Genomic DNA, 19,346 nt, shown 5'->3' on the forward strand with positions numbered 1-19,346 from the left:
AGTAACATTACAGACGTCACCCGTCGACTGTACCTTACACAGTAACATTACAGACTCTACCTTACACAGTAACATTACAGACTCTACCTTACACAGTAACATTACAGACGTCCTCCGTCGACTCTACCTTACACAGTAACATTACATCAGTCATCCGTCGACTCTACCTTACACAGTGACATTACATCAGTCATCCGTCGACTCTACCTTACACAGTAACATTACAGACGTCATCCGTCGACTCTACCTTACACAGTAACATTACAGACGTCATCCGTCGACTCTACCTTACACAGTAACATTACAGACGTCATCCGCCGACTCTACCTTACACAGTAACATTACAGACGTAACCCGTCGACTCTACCTTACACAGTAACATTACAGACGTCATCCGTCGACTCTACCTTACACAGTAACATTACAGACGTCATCCGTCGACTCTACCTTACACAGTAACATTACAGACGTCATCCGTCGACTCTACCTTACACAGTAACATTACAGACGTCATCCGTCGACTCTACCTTACACAGTAACATTACATCAGTCACCCGTCGACTCTACCTTACACAGTAACATTACAGACGTCATCCGCCGACTCTACCTTACACAGTAACATTACAGACGTAACCCGTCGACTCTACCTTACACAGTAACATTACAGACGTCATCCGTCGACTCTACCTTACACAGTAACATTACAGACGTCATCCGTCGACTCTACCTTACACAGTAACATTACAGACGTCATCCGTCGACTCTACCTTACACAGTAACATTACAGACGTCATCCGTCGACTCTACCTTACACAGTAACATTACAGACGTCACCCGTCGACTCTACCTTACACAGTAACATTACAGACGTCACCCGTCGACTCTACCTTACACAGTAACATTACAGACGTCACCCGTCGACTCTACCTTACACAGTAACATTACATCAGTCATCCGCCGACTCTACCTTACACAGTTACATTACAGACGTCATCCGTCGACTCTACCTTACACAGTAACATTACAGACGTCATCCGTCCACTCTACCTTACACAGTAACATTACAGACGTCATCCGTCGACTCTACCTTACACAGTAACATTACAGACGTCATCCGTCGACTCTACCTTACACAGTAACATTACATCAGTCATCCGTCGACTCTACCTTACACAGTAACATTACAGACGTCATCCGTCGACTCTACCTTACACAGTAACATTACATCAGTCATCCGTCGACTCTACCTTACACAGTAACATTACTGACGTCATCCGTCGACTCTACCTTACACAGTAACATTACAGACGTCATCCGTCGACTCTACCTTACACAGTAACATTACAGACGTCATCCGTCGACTCTACCTTACACAGTAACATTACAGACGTCATCCGTCGACTCTACCTTACACAGTAACATTACAGACGTCATCCGTCGACTCTACCTTACACAGTAACATTACAGACTCTACCTTACACAGTAACATTACAGACGTCACCCGTCGACTCTACCTTACACAGTAACATTACAGTCTCTACCTTACACAGTAACATTACAGACTCTACCTTACACAGTAACATTACAGACGTAACCCGTCGACTCTACCTTACACAGTAACATTACAGACGTAACCCGTCGACTCTACCTTACACAGTTACATTACAGACGTCATCCGTCGACTCTACCTTACACAGTAACATTACAGACGTCATCCGTCGACTCTACCTTACACAGTAACATTACAGACGTCACCCGTCGACTCTACCTTACACAGTAACATTACAGACGTAACCCGTCGACTCTACCTTACACAGTTACATTACAGACGTCATCCGTCGACTCTACCTTACACAGTAACATTACAGACGTCATCCGTCGACTCTACCTTACACAGTAACATTACAGACGTCATCCGTCGACTCTACCTTACACAGTAACATTACAGACATCATCCGTCGACTCTACCTTACACAGTAACATTACAGACGTCACCCGTCGACTCTACCTTACACAGTAACATTACAGACTCTACCTTACACAGTGACATTACAGACGTAACCCGTCGACTCTACCTTACACAGTAACATTACAGACTCTACCTTACACAGTTACATTACAGACGTCATCCGTCGACTCTACCTTACACAGTGACATTACAGACGTCATCCGTCGACTCTACCTTACACAGTAACATTACAGACGTCATACGTCGACTCTACCTTACACAGTAACATTACAGACGTCTTCCGTCGACTCTACCTTACATAGTAACATTACAGACGTCATACGTCGACTCTACCTTACACAGTAACATAACATCAGTCATCCGTCCACTCTTCCTTACACAGTAACATTACAGACGTCATCCGTCGACTCTACCTTACACAGTGACATTACAGACGTCATCCGTCGACTCTACCTTACAAAGTAACATTACAGACGTCATACGTCGACTCTACCTTACACAGTAACATTACAGACGTCATCCGTCGACTTTACCTTACACAGTAACATTACAGACGCCATCCGTCGACTCTACCTTACATAGTAACATTACAGACGTCATACGTCGACTCTACCTTACACAGTAACATAACATCAGTCATCCGTCCACTCTACCTTACACAGTAACATTACAGACGTCATCCGTCGACTCTACCTTACACAGTAACATTACATCAGTCACCCGTCGACTCTACCTTACACAGTAACATTACAGACGTCATCCGTCGACTCTACCTTACACAGTAACATTACAGACGTCATCCGTCGACTCTACCTTACACAGTAACATTACAGACGTCATCCGTCGACTCTACCTTACACAGTAACATTACAGACTCTACCTTACACAGTTACATTACATCAGTCATCCGTCGACTCTACCTTACACAGTAACATTACATCAGCCATACGTCGACTCTACCTTACACAGTGACATTACATACGTCATCCGTCGACTCTACCTTACACAGTAACATTACATCAGTCATCCGTCGACTCTACCTTACACAGTAACATTACATCAGTCATCCGTCGACTCTACCTTACACAGTAACATTACAGACGTCATCCGTCGACTCTACCTTACACAGTAACATTACAGACGTCATACGTCGACTCTACCTTACACAGTAACATTACATCAGTCATCCGTCGACTCTACCTTACACAGTAACATTACATACGTCATCCGTCGATTCTACCTTACACAGTAACATTACATCAGCCATACGTCGACTCTACCTTACACAGTGACATTACATCAGTCATCCGTCGACTCTACCTTACACAGTAACATTACAGACGTCATCCGTCGACTCTACCTTACACAGTTACATTACAGACGTCATCCGTCGACTCTACCTTACACAGTAACATTACAGACGTCATCCGTTGACTCTACCTTACACAGTAACATTACAGACATCACCCGTCGACTCTACCTTACACAGTAACATTACAGACGTCACCCGTCGGCTCTACCTTACACAGTAACATTACAGACGTCATCCGTCGACTCTACCTTACACTGTAACATTACATCAGTCATCCGTCGACTCTACCTTACACAGTAACATTACATCAGTCATCCGTCGGCTCTACCTTACACAGTAACATTACAGACGTCATCCGTCGACTCTACCTTACACTGTAACATTACATCAGTCATCCGTCGACTCTACCTTACACAGTAACATTACATCAGTCATCCGTCGACTCTACCTTACACAGTAACATTACAGACGTCATCCGTCGACTCTACCTTACACAGTAACATTACAGACTCTACCTTACACAGTAACATTACTGACGTCATCCGTCGACTCTACCTTACACAGTAACATTACAGACGTCATCCGTCGACTCTACCATACACAGTAACATTACAGACGTCATCCGTCGACTCTACCTTACACAGTAACATTGCATCAGTCATCCGTCGACTCTACCTTACACAGTAACATTACAGACGTCATCCGTCGACTCTACCTTACACAGTTACATTACAGACGTCATCCGTCGACTCTACCTTACACAGTAACATTACTGACGTCATCCGTCGACTCTACCTTACACAGTAACATTACAGACGTCATCCGTCGACTCTACCTTACACAGTAACATTACATCAGTCATCCGTCGACTCTACCTTACACAGTAACATTACATCAGTCATCCGTCGACTCTACCTTACACAGTAACATTACAGACGTCATACGTCGACTCTACCTTACATAGTAACATTACAGACGTCATACGTCGACTCTACCTTACACAGTAACATAACATCAGTCATCCGTCCACTCTACCTTACACAGTAACATTACAGACGTCATCCGTCGACTCTACCTTACACAGTAACATTACATCAGTCACCCGTCGACTCTACCTTACACAGTAACATTACAGACGTCATCCGTCGACTCTACCTTACACAGTAACATTACAGACGTCATCCGTCGACTCTACCTTACACAGTAACATTACAGACGTCATCCGTCGACTCTACCTTACACAGTAACATTACAGACTCTACCTTACACAGTTACATTACATCAGTCATCCGTCGACTCTACCTTACACAGTAACATTACATCAGCCATACGTCGACTCTACCTTACACAGTAACATTACATACGTCATCCGTCGACTCTACCTTACACAGTAACATTACATCAGTCATCCGTCGACTCTACCTTACACAGTAACATTACATCAGTCATCCGTCGACTCTACCTTACACAGTAACATTACAGACGTCATCCGTCGACTCTACCTTACACAGTAACATTACAGACGTCATACGTCGACTCTACCTTACACAGTAACATTACATCAGTCATCCGTCGACTCTACCTTACACAGTAACATTACATACGTCATCCGTCGATTCTACCTTACACAGTAACATTACATCAGCCATACGTCGACTCTACCTTACACAGTGACATTACATCAGTCATCCGTCGACTCTACCTTACACAGTAACATTACAGACGTCATCCGTCGACTCTACCTTACACAGTTACATTACAGACGTCATCCGTCGACTCTACCTTACACAGTAACATTACAGACGTCATCCGTTGACTCTACCTTACACAGTAACATTACAGACATCACCCGTCGACTCTACCTTACACAGTAACATTACAGACGTCACCCGTCGGCTCTACCTTACACAGTAACATTACAGACGTCATCCGTCGACTCTACCTTACACTGTAACATTACAGACGTCATCCGTCGACTCTACCTTACACAGTAACATTACATCAGTCATCCGTCGGCTCTACCTTACACAGTAACATTACAGACGTCATCCGTCGACTCTACCTTACACTGTAACATTACATCAGTCATCCGTCGACTCTACCTTACACAGTAACATTACATCAGTCATCCGTCGACTCTACCTTACACAGTAACATTACAGACGTCATCCGTCGACTCTACCTTACACAGTAACATTACAGACTCTACCTTACACAGTAACATTACTGACGTCATCCGTCGACTCTACCTTACACAGTAACATTACAGACGTCATCCGTCGACTCTACCATACACAGTAACATTACAGACGTCATCCGTCGACTCTACCTTACACAGTAACATTGCATCAGTCATCCGTCGACTCTACCTTACACAGTAACATTACAGACGTCATCCGTCGACTCTACCTTACACAGTTACATTACAGACGTCATCCGTCGACTCTACCTTACACAGTAACATTACTGACGTCATCCGTCGACTCTACCTTACACAGTAACATTACAGACGTCATCCGTCGACTCTACCTTACACAGTAACATTACATCAGTCATCCGTCGACTCTACCTTACACAGTAACATTACAGACGTCATACGTCGACTCTACCTTACACAGTAACATTACAGACGTCACACGTCGACTCTACCTTACACAGTAACATTACAGACTCTACCTTACACAGTAACATTACAGACGTAACCCGTCGACTCTACCTTACACAGTAACATTACAGACGTCATCCGTCGACTCTACCTTACACAGTAACATTACAGACGTCATACGTCGACTCTACCTTACACAGTAACATTACATCAGTCATCCGTCGACTCTACCTTACACAGTAACATTACATCAGTCATCCGTCGACTCTACCTTACACAGTAACATTACTGACGTCATCCGCCGACTCTACCTTACACAGTAACATTACAGACGTAACCCGTCGACTCTACCTTACACAGTAACATTACAGACGTCACCCGTCCACTCTACCTTACACAGTAACATTACAGACGTCATCCGTCGACTCTACCTTACACAGTGACATTACAGACGCCATCCGTCCACTCTACCTTACACAGTAACATTACAGACGTCACCCGTCGACTCTACCTTACACAGTAACATTACTGACGTCATCCGTCCACTCTACCTTACACAGTAACATTACATCAGTCACCCGTCGACTCTACCTTACACAGTAACATTACAGACGTCATCCGTCGACTCTACCTTACACAGTAACATTACAGACGTCACCCGTCGACTCTACCTTACACAGTAATATTACATCAGTCATCCGTCGACTCTACCTTACACAGTAACACTGCAGACGTCACCCGTCGTCTCTACCTTACACAGTAACATTACAGACGTCACCCGTCGACTCTACCTTACACAGAAACATTACCGACGTCACCCGTCGACTCTACCTTACACAGTAACATTACAGACTCTACCTTACACAGTAACATTACTGACGTCATCCGTCGACTCTACCTTACACAGTAACATTACAGACGTCATCCGTCGACTCTACCATACACAGTAACATTACAGACGTCATCCGTCGACTCTACCTTACACAGTAACATTACAGACGTCACCCGTCGACTCTACCTTACACAGTGACATTACATCAGTCATCCGTCGACTCTACCTTACACAGTAACATTACATCAGTCATCCGTCGACTCTACCTTACACAGTAACATTACAGACGTCACCCGTCGACTCTACCTTACACAGTGACATTACAGACGTCATCCGTCGACTTTACCTTACACAGTGACATTACAGACGTCATCCGTCGACTCTACCTTACACAGTAACATTACAGACGTCATCCGTCGACTCTACCTTACACAGTGACATTACAGACGTCACCCGTCGACTGTACCTTACACAGTAACATTACAGACTCTACCTTACACAGTAACATTACAGACGTCATCCGTCGACTCTACCTTACACAGTAACATTACAGACGTAACCCGTCGACTCTACCTTTCACTGTTTTTGAATTATTACACTGTAATCTATTTGTCTGTTGTCAGTTGTTCAATTATTTTCGGACCTGTACCTACAAGCTTTCGCCATTAATATTTTGACTTGCGTGACAATCCCAGAAACTGTGCTATACCTTTACCATGTAAGAAAATCTGTGTATATTGAAGTTAGTATATGTTTATGATTCATTGTAGTCAAACTTAACCATGCAATGTCCCTCTCATACAAGTCCAAGACACGGCCTTATAACTCGGACAATAGACGGGTTAATAGCCTTACCAGGTATGACACGGCCTTATATCTCGGACAACGGACAGTTTACTAGCCTTACCAGGTATGACGCGGTCTTATATCTCGGACGACGGACAGTTTACTAGCCTTACCAGGTATGACACGGCCTTATATCTCGGACAACGAACAGTTTACTAGCCTTACCAGGTATGACACGGCCTTATATCTCCGACAACGGACAGTTTACTAGCCTTACCAGGTATGACACGGCCATATATCTCGGACAACGAACAGTTTACTAGCCTTACCAGGTATGACATGGCCTTATATCTCCGACAACGGACAGTTTACTAGCCTTACCAGGTATGACACGGCCTTATATCTCGGACAACGAACAGTTTACTAGCCTTACCAGGTATGACACGGCCTAATATCTCGGACAATAGACAGTTTACTAGCCTTACCAGTTATGACGCGGCCTTATATCTCCGACAACGGACAGTTTACTAGCCTTACCAGGTATGACACGGCCTTATATCTCGGACAACGGACAGTTTACTAGCCTTACCAGGTATGACATGGCCTTATATTTCGGACAACGGACAGTTTACTAGCCTTACCAGGTATGACACGGCCTTATATCTCGGACAACGAACAGTTTACTAGCCTTACCAGGTATGACACGGCCTAATATCTCGGACAATAGACAGTTTACTAGCCTTACCAGGTATGACACGGCCTAATATCTCGGACAATAGACAGTTTACTAGCCTTACCAGGTATGACACGGCCTTATATCTCCGACAACGAACAGTTTACTAGCCTTACCAGGTATAACATGGCCTTATATCTCGGACAACGAACAGTTTACTAGCCTTACCAGGTATGACACGGCCTAATATCTCGGACAATAGACAGTTTACTAGCCTTACCAGGTATGACACGGCCTTATATCTCCGACAACGGACAGTTTACTAGCCTTACCAGGTATGACATGGCCTTATATCTCGGACAACAGACAGTTTACTAGCCTTACCAGGTATGACACGGCCTTATATCTCGGACAACGGACAGTTTACTAGCCTTACCAGGTATGACACGGCCTTATATCTCGGACAACGGACAGTTTACTAGCCTTACCGGGTATGACATGGTCTTATATCTCCCACAACGGACAGTTTACTAGCCTTACCAGTTATGACATGGCCTTATATCTCGGACAACAGACAGTTTACTAGCATTACCAGGTATGACACGGCCTTATATCTCGGACAACGAACAGTTTACTAGCCTTACCAGGTATGACACGGCCTTATATCTCCGACAATAGATAGTTTACTAGCCTTACCAGGTATGACATGGCCTTATATCTCCGACAACGGACAGTTTACTAGCCTTACCAGGTATGACACGGCCTTATATCTCCGACAACGGACAGGTAAATAGCCTTATCCTGTATGACATGACCTTATATCTCGGACAATAGACAGTTTACTAGCCTTACCAGGTATGACACGGCCTTATATCTCCGACAACGGACAGTTTACTAGCCTTACCAGGTATGACATGGCCTTATATCTCGGACAACAGACAGTTTACTAGCCTTACCAGGTATGACACGGCCTTATATCTCCGACAACGGACAGTTTACTAGCCTTACCAGGTATGACACGGCCTTATATCTCCGACAACGGACAGGTAAATAGCCTTATCCTGTATGACATGGCCTTATATCTCGGACAATAGACAGTTTACTAGCCTTACCAGGTATGGCACGGCCTTATATCTCCGACAACGGACAGGTAAATAGCCTTATCCTGTATGACATGGCCTTATATCTCCGACAACGGACAGTTTACTAGCCTTACCAGGTATGACACGGCCTGATATCTCCGACAACGGACAGTTTACTAGCCTTACCAGGTATATATGACACGGCCTTATATCTCCGACAACGAACAGTTTACTAGCCTTACCAGGTATGACATGGCCTTATATCTCCGACAACGGACAGTTTACTAGCCTTACCAGGTATGACACGGCCTTATATCTCCGACAATAGACAGTTTACTAGCCTTACCAGGTATGACATGGCCTTATATCTCGGACAACGAAGAGTTTACTAGCCTTACCAGGTATGACACGGCCTTATATCTCCGACAACGAACAGTTTACTAGCCTTACCAGGTATGACACGGCCTTATATCTCCGACAACGGACAGTTTACTAGCCTTATCAGGTATGACACGGCCTTATATCTCGGACAACGAACAGTTTACTAGCCTTACCAGGTATGACATGGCCTTATATCTCGGACAACGAACAGTTTACTAGCCTTACCAGGTATGACACGGCCTTATATCTCGGACAACGAACAGTTTACTAGCCTTACCAGGTATGACATGGCCTTATATCTCGGACAACGAACAGTTTACTAGCCTTACCAGGTATGACACGGCCTTATATCTCGGACAACGAACAGTTTACTAGCCTTACCAGGTATGACATGGCCTTATATCTCGGACAACGAACAGTTTACTAGCCTTACCAGGTATGACACGGCCTTATATCTCGGACAACGAACAGTTTACTAGCCTTACCAGGTATGACACGGCCTTATATCTCGGACAACGAACAGTTTACTAGCCTTACCAGGTATGACATGGCCTTATATCTCTGACAACGGACAGTTTACTAGCCTTACCAGGTATGACATGGCCTTATATCTCGGACAACGAACAGTTTACTAGCCTTATCAGGTATGACACGGCCTTATATCTCGGACAACGAACAGTTTACTAGCCTTACCAGGTATGACATGGCCTTATATCTCCGACAACGAAGAGTTTACTAGCCTTACCAGGTATGACACGGCCTTATATCTCCGACAACGAACAGTTTACTAGCCTTACCAGGTATGACATGGCCTTATATCTCCGACAACGAAGAGTTTACTAGCCTTACCAGGTATGACACGGCCTTATATCTCCGACAACGAACAGTTTACTAGCCTTACCAGGTATGACATGGCCTTATATCTCGGACAACGAACAGTTTACTAGCCTTACCAGGTATGACATGGCCTTATATCTCCGACAACGGACAGTTTACTAGCCTTACCAGGTATGACACGGCCTTATATCTCGGACAATAGACAGTTTACTAGCCTTACCAGGTATGACACGGCCTTATATCTCGGACAACGAACAGATTACTAGCCTTACCAGGTATGACACGGCCTTACATCTCGGACAACGAACAGTTTACTAGCCTTACCAGTTCGGATACTCACCAGTCATGATAAAGATAACAACTGTCAATTTTATAAATTGTATATGTATCACTATACTAATGTTTGTAAGCTAGGTCTCAGATCTTTCAGATACTCTGAAAATCGCCCGCTGACCTGGGTAAACATCATAATAAAGTTTATATTTCGCATTCATTCAATGTCTTCAGAATTTCTATTTTTCAAACTACCTATAACAACCAACAGAAAATGTCATTGATATCATTACAGTAGATATACAAGAGTTACCGACCTAATTCTACATGAAAACAAGGACACTGGAGATATCCTCATTTACGATAATTCATGACGTAAGAGCGGTCACCTTGATGATAGCCCGGGAACAACAAAGAGATCAGCCCAAACGATAGTCCGTGGACAACGGAGAGATCAGCCCAAACGATAATCCGTGGACAATGGAGAGATCAGCGTAGACGATAGTCCGTGGACAATGGAGAGATCAGCCCAAACGATAGTCCGTGGACAGCGGAGAGATCAGCCTAGACGATAGTCCGTGGACAACGGAGAGATCAGCGTAGACGATAGTCCGTGGACAACGGAGATATCAGCCCAAACGATAGTCCGTGGACAACGGAGATATCAGCGTAGACGAAAGTCTGGACAACGGAGAGATCAGCCCAAAGGATAGTCCGTGGACAATGGAGATATCAGCCTAGACGATAGTCCGTGGACAACGGAGAGATCAGCCCAAAGGATAGTCCGTGGACAATGGAGATATCAGCCTAGACGATAGTCCGTGGACAACGGAGAGATCAGCCTAGACGATAGTCCGTGGACAACGGAGAGATCAGCGTAGACGATAGTCCGTGGACAATGGAGAGATCAGCGTAGACGATAGTCCGTGGACAACGGAGAGATCAGCCCAAAGGATAGTCCGTGGACAACGGAGAGATCAGTGTAGACGATAGTCCATGGAAAACAGAGAGATCAGCCCAAACGATAGTCCGTGGACAATGGAGATATCAGCGTAGACGATAGTCCGTGGACAATGGAGAGATCAGCCCAAACGATAGTCCGTGGACAACGGAGAGATCAGTGTAGACGATAGTCCGTGGACAATGGAGAGAACAGCGTAGACGATAGTCCATGGAAAACAGAGAGATCAGCCCAAACGATAGTCCGTGGACAATGGAGATATCAGCGTAGACGATAGTCCGTGGACAATGGAGAGATCAGCCCAAACGATAGTCCGTGGACAACGGAGAGATCAGTGTAGACGATAGTCCGTGGACAACGGAGATATCAGCGTAGACGAAAGTCTGGACAACGGAGAGATCAGCGTAGACGATAGTCCATGGAAAACAGAGAGATCATCCCAAACGATAGTCCGTGGACAATGGAGATATCAGCGTAGACGATAGTCCGTGGACAATGGAGAGATCAGCGTAGACGATAGTCCGTGGACAATGGAGATATCAGCGTAGACGATAGTCCGTGGACAACGGAGAGATCAGCGTAGACGATAGTCCGTGGACAATGGAGAGATCAGCCCAAACGATAGTCCGTGGACAATGGAGAGATCAGCGTAGACGATAGTCCGTGGACAATGGAGAGATCAGCGTAGACGATAGTCCGTGGACAATGGAGATATCAGCGTAGACGATAGTCTGTGGACAACGGAGAGATCAGCGTAGACGATAGTCCATGGACAAGGGAGATATCAGCGTAGACGATAGTCCGTGGACAACGGAGAGATCAGTGTAGACGATAGTCCGTGGACAATTGAGAGATCAGTGTAGACGATAGTCCGTGGACAATGGAGATATCAGTGTAGACGATAGTCCGTGGACAACAGAGAGATCAGTGTAGACGATAGTCCGTGGACAACGGAGAGATCAGCGTAGACGATAGTCCGTGGACAACGGAGAGATCAGTGTAGACGATAGTCCGTGGACAATGGAGATATCAGCGTAGACGATAGTCCGTGGAAAACAGAGATCAGTGTAGACGATAGTCCGTGGACAACGGAGAGATCAGTGTAGACGATAGTCCGTGGACAATGGAGATATCAGCGTAGACGATAGTCCGTGGACAACGGAGATATCAGCGTAGACGATAGTCCGTGGACAATGGAGATATCAGCGTAGACGATAGTCCGTGGACAACGGAGATATCAGCGTAGACGATAGTCCGTGGACAATGGAGATATCAGTGTAGACGATAGTCCGTGGAAAACAGAGAGATCAGTGTAGACGAAAGTCCGTGGATAACGGAGATATCGGCGTAGACGATAGTCCGTGGAAAACAGAGAGATCAGTGTAGACGATAGTCCGTGGACAACGGAGATATCAGTGTAGACGATAGTCCGTGGAAAACAGAGAGATCAGTGTAGACGATAGTCCAAGGACAACAGAGAGACCAGCCTGGACGATAGTCCATGGACAATGGAGAGTCCAAATAGTATACAGTTAAAGTATGGGGTTGGGGATATAGGTGATCTCGGGACACCAGAAACTTGCTATATCTCTCTACCCCATACGTTAACCGTTTTATTATACCGATACAAACTGGATAACTCATTTAAGCAGATCTTCTTTAAAACCATAAGCTGTGAAACAAGCTTCCATATGATTGTCCCAGCCACCATTTTGATACATTGAAGCAAAGAGGCCTAGTGATAATACACCTTTTTTTTCGTTCAAAGTAGGGAACATGATTTCAATTACATTTGTATTTCTCTTAACAAAACATAGTTTTCATTCAGGTAGCCATCAGCTGCCCCATGTCATATACCACCTGAAATTCAGGATTCTACCTAATAAAAAAAAAACATATAATGCAACTAATACATGCAACTAAAAATATTACACGTTTCTAGTAAACTAACACGTAAGGAAAAAGATGAGTACTGTAACTTCAGGATTACAAGATTTTGGGGCAATTTAAATTGTTTTTCTCAAAATTATCGTTTCCCGTCCTCACGTCGCACTTCAGCGTAAATTTTTCTCAACAGCTGATCGCATTCGGCAGACTGACACGTCCCTTGCCTCCAAATAATTCACCAACATTGCCACAGAGGCCTTCACTGTTTTCCTAGTGTGTTTAGAATATTTTAGCTCAAGGGTGCGCTAGTTCTCAAAACTAACACACAGGACTAACGCACAGAAAAGCTAGGATAAACAAAAAGGAGGGAAGTAGTATATTTAACCAGTAAACTTTTATATAGAGTTAATAAAGTAGAGGTATGATAATCGTTTTTATTGAGAAAATCAAATACAAAAAAAGGACCAGAATACATGTATTATGTATTTTAAAAAACCCGGAGTAAATCAGGGCTATATGGTGGCCCCCTCCTTGTCCGGTATGATATTCCTGACCACGCTGACCGGTATGATATTCCTGACCACGCTGATCGGTATGATATTCCTGACCACGCTGACCGGTATGATATTCCTGACCACGCTGACCGGTATGATATTCCTGACCACGCTGATCGGTATGATATTCCTGACCACGCTGACCGGTATGATATTCCTGACCACGCTGACCGGTATGATATTCCTGACCACGCTGACCGGTATGATATTCCTGACCACGCTGACCATCGCCTTTCAGGACAGAGACATTGGCGTTAGATACAGCGGCTGCAAGCTAAGGCGAAAATGCAAGAAGACAATGCCAATGACTGCGTTTAAACGCTAATACTTAATCTGACTTACAGGCTGGGGGCCGCGAGAGATCAGGGGCCGGTCTGTGCTGTCTTGGTTGTGTCCTTGGGCAAGACACTGTACCCTTATTGTTCTGGATGGCATGCAACTGGTCTCCCGTATGTTGTTAAGTGAGGTAGTCACCTACTATTGCATGGAAATTCTGTCTCAAGATGACCCTGGCTGTTCAAGGGGTGATAAACCCGGCAAACAAACCAACGAATTATTCAAAGCCTGCGACGACTTCGGTCTAACCATCTCCACCAAGAACTCCTACACCATCAAGACAGCTCCCCACATCGCAACCAACGGTCAGAGTCTCGCTGTGGTAGAGTCATCAGCCTTGACATCAAGCTGAACGTTTATAGGGTTGTGGACCAGTATGAGTTCTGTGACTTCAACATAAGGTGCCAAAGGGCACTGCTATGGGTCAAACAGAAAGAACATTGAAGTTCTCCTTTGGGCCCAGATCCACATCCTGCATCGCTCTCAGCTGTGGTTGACTGGTAACGTGCACCGCAGGGATGATTCTCACCTCCCAAAGAGACTATTCTGTGCTGAGATGACAACTGGCGAGCGCTCTCATGGAGGCAAGAAAACTCGGTGACAACTGGCGAGCGCTCTAATGGAGGCAAGAAAACTCGGAGACATATAACATTCCTACTAACACCTGGGGATAATCAACAATTCATAAGAAAGTATATCATAAGAATCGAATGTGAACCAATCCTGCGCGCGCCGAGTTACATCCCCGGATGATAACAGTAAAGCACGGGTTTCCGTCCATGCCTGTTAATGTACATATTATTATCCCATACCGAGAAATATTCACAACCAATTCATGGTGGTTTTTCACGGTCTAATTTCGGTCCACTGATTCACTTTAACACTGTATATCGTAGATGATGTAATTGTGCCCACTCCTTTTATTTGCATTCAGAGCAGCAACTAGCACGCCTGTTCGACTTTGGGCTTCTGATATGTGCCTTTGGTCGGCAGTCCATCATTCTTCAAAACAAACCAGTTTGTGAATGGCCATATGACATATTTTCCTCGGCTCATTTACATAGAGGGTAAACAACGCATTAGAGATCCTCCGTATTATCGGGGTAGTTTCCTAGTTTTAATTGCAATTATGAAAAGTAACGGTATTGATAATTACATGTATGATATTACGTGTATATCATCATTAAAGTATTATATTTTTGTAATTTTAAAACAGATGGGCTTTATGTAAGCACACGGTGTCAAGTGCCGACAAACCATTTTTACCGGAACAAGGGGGACAACTACGATATACTTATAATTATCAAGCCTAACAGAGTTACCTATCTTAGGGCTCTTGGGGCATTTGTTTAATCCTGCTTACCGACACCTTGGGATTATGGGCAAATAGTGATTCATGTGCAGCATAAGTATACAGTTAAACTTGTTTTTTTGTTGTTGTTGTTGCTTTTTGTTCAAACTTTATTTATTTTACAATGATTGTGAACCAAATTATATCAACTTATATTAATCACACTTGTCGAGGTGGCAGCGCGCGAAGGGTCGTGCTGATGGAGGAAACTAGTATCTGGGGAAATCCCACGTGGTCGGGCAGCTGACCTATACCTTTTCACGTCCGATCGGGGAATCGAACACTGGCCACCTAAGTGAAAGGCCAGTATGTTACCGCCGTGTCAGCCTACTACCCCGTGGTTGAAGGATACAACAGGTTTCAGTTCTGTCATGCATCAGATGTATCTCCCGAGGTGAAGGAGAGGTATATTAATCTACAGAAACGTGACGAAGCCTTGTCGAAATCCTGGTGATCTATAATACATTGTTTTAATTTGTTAACAATAATGGCATCTTTATTATATTAGTTTTATGCTGGTATGACATTTTCCCGTCCTATGTCTGTTAATGTACATAACCTTTTCATACTACTATTTCTGCCAACAGATAGCCTATACCATATACCAGTTAGGAATAGCATGTCCCAGACGGGGAACCGGGGATATCTGCTCACACAGATTCCGAGTTAAAGGCAGTAAGTTACAAAATGGTTGGGAGAGGATGGTCGTTCATCTACCTATACAAGCCAGGCATAGTTTTACCTTAGAACCCTTTGAGGCACATTGTTTATTGAAGGTTCCATGTTGTTTATTGAAGGTTCCATGTTGTTTATTGAAGGTTCCATGTTGTTTATTGAAGGTCCCATGTTGTTTATTGAAGGTTCCATGTTGTTTATTGAAGGATCCATGTTGTTTATTGAAGGTTCCATGTTGTTTATTGAAGGTTCCATGTTGTCACCTCATTCGAGTCGTACACACGTATGTACTTTCTGGAGGGGTTGACCCTGGTCATATACGGACATCGATTTATTTTATTTTAACAAGAGCTCCAGCCTTACCAGGATATTACAGAATATGGCAAAACACTCCATTTCAACAGGAGGTTTTCTATTTTGCTGTATCTTCCATATTCGGTGCTGTCTCCGAGGGCCAGGCGCACCGTTTATACAAATATGTTCCCCCCATCACCCCAGGATACTTCAGGCCCAAATAAAGACCAATAATGATAGAATCTGCTGTATGACCCTATTGGAACCTGTCCAACAGACCCCTGGGGTTGAGGGCTAGAACCACAATTATACAAAACTTGTTTCCCTTCACCCAAGTATTCTTCGGGCCAAATATGAACCATATCCTTTCATTTTCTACCAAGAAGGGTTTGCAATGAATTTGCTGTATTTTCTCCTTTGGCCCCAGCGGGTCGAGAATTAAATCGTATACAAGATTATTACCCTTTCCTCAAGGATGCTTCTGACAAAGTTCGGACAAAATTCGTTTAGTCGTTCATGACTAGTGAAGTTGGGGTATTTTTTTCTTATAGACGGACGATAGACGCCGCGCCACGACATACATATACAATTGTTAGATTTATTTATGAAGGTAAAGCTATATGAAGAACGAATAAGACAAAATAACACGATATGAAAACATAAAGACGCTTTATTTACGAGAGATTAGACTCCACTATGTACAATGATTAGCTGTGGGAGGCCCCCATAGACACATACAGTAACAGCACAAGAGAAAGGATTAAAATCGATATACATATATGTATACAGGTAAACACGTTTGTTGATCATATACACAACAGTCTAAATAATACCGACATATATATAATATATATAATATGAGAGGATAGCAAACAACATGTGGACCCCGCACAATGGTACTGGACGTGTTAAACAACTTAACATCGGCCTACACTAACATTTCGTTACCATCTCACGGCCTACACTAACATTTCGTTACCATCTCACGGCCTACACTAACATTTCGTTATCATCTCACGGCCTACACTAACATTTCGTTACCATCTCACGGCCTACACTAACATTTCGTTACCATCTCACGGCCTACACTAACATTTCGTTACCATCTCACGGCCTACACTAACATTTCGTTACCATCTCACGGCCTACACTAACATTTCGTTATCATCTCACGGCCTACACTAACATTTCGTTACCATCTCACGGCCTACACTAACATTTCGTTATCATATCACGGCCTACACTAACATTTCGTTACCATCTCACGGCCTACACTAACATTTCGTTACCATCTCACGGCCTACACTAACATTTCGTTACCATCTCACGGCCTACACTAACATTTCGTTATCATCTCACGGCCTACACTAACATTTCGTTATCATCTCACGGCCTACACTAACATTTCGTTATCATCTCACGGCCTACACTAACATTTCGTTATCATCTCACGGCCTACACTAACATTTCGTTACCATCTCACGGCCTACACTAACATTTCGTTACCATCTCGCGGCCTACACTAACAATTCGTTATCATCTCACGGCCTACACTAACAATTCGTTATCATCTCACGGCCTACACTAACATTTCGTTACCATCTCACGGCCTACACTAACATTTCGTTATCATCTCACGGCCTACACTAACATTTCGTTACCATCTCACGGCCTACACTAACATTTCGTTACCATCTCACGGCCTACACTAACATTTCGTTACCATCTCACGGCCTACACTAACATTTCGTTATCATCTCACGGCCTACACTAACATTTCGTTATTCTGGTTAACGTTACTTCTCATAAACACCAAGATCAATATCAGGCGAACTTTATTTAGTTTTTGTATTAATTACGACCACACGACCAATTCATGCTCATGTAAATGGCCAGACGGAATTAAAGCATCTGGTTGCATCCCAAGAAACCCTTCCGAGTGAACTAACATACATATATCAACATGGTACAATGTTGGGAAGAAATGGACAGAAACTCCGCCAGATGTATGGACGGACATACAGCAAATCACTCATCACTATAACGGTAGACAGACAGAGATCTTCTCGTGTAATTACACAGTTAATCAGCTAGTTTATGTTTTCGTATTCATCTGTCGACCTCTAACCCATTCAAGGAAGATCTGATCAAGTGACAAAATATCTCGCAAGCCATGATGAAATTATATAAGTTTTTTCGTCCTTCTGTTTTAATTGTCTCCATTTACAAGAACAAAAATATTAGACAAGTATAACGAAAACGACAAACAAAATTGTATACTTATTCCACTTTAAACAATTATAGATCTGATTGTTATTCGAAATATGGTGGAATTACAAATGATGATTGTATCAAATGTCAACGTTAATAAATGACTTGATAAAATGACAACCCCTAGAATACATTACGGTGAAATGCGCGACTAGCTCGGTGCTTGATAAAGCAGTGTGTACAAATGTATATATACCTGTTGTACAAGACACTAATCCTCTATTGTAAAAGATCGAACTTTAAACGCCCTACAACAATAAACGTTTG

At 43.8% G+C, this 19,346-nt stretch overlaps 2 long non-coding RNA genes across 2 annotated transcripts; both read left to right on the forward strand.

Moving 5' to 3' along the window:
• The first annotated feature begins 7,843 nt into the window (after positions 1-7,843).
• LOC117337953 lies at positions 7,844-9,445 on the forward strand. The gene is made up of 3 exons (XR_004534923.1): positions 7,844-8,963; positions 9,016-9,223; positions 9,276-9,445. It is a non-coding gene; the product is annotated as an uncharacterized LOC117337953 (long non-coding RNA).
• A 900-nt stretch (positions 9,446-10,345) lies between these two features.
• Positions 10,346-10,971, forward strand: LOC117337954. The gene is made up of 2 exons (XR_004534924.1): positions 10,346-10,596; positions 10,753-10,971. It is a non-coding gene; the product is annotated as an uncharacterized LOC117337954 (long non-coding RNA).
• The last annotated feature ends 8,375 nt before the right edge of the window (positions 10,972-19,346 follow it).

The sequence above is a fragment of the Pecten maximus genome, chromosome 11 (genome assembly GCF_902652985.1).
Source record: "Pecten maximus chromosome 11, xPecMax1.1, whole genome shotgun sequence".
Classification (NCBI taxonomy): domain Eukaryota; kingdom Metazoa; phylum Mollusca; class Bivalvia; order Pectinida; family Pectinidae; genus Pecten; species Pecten maximus.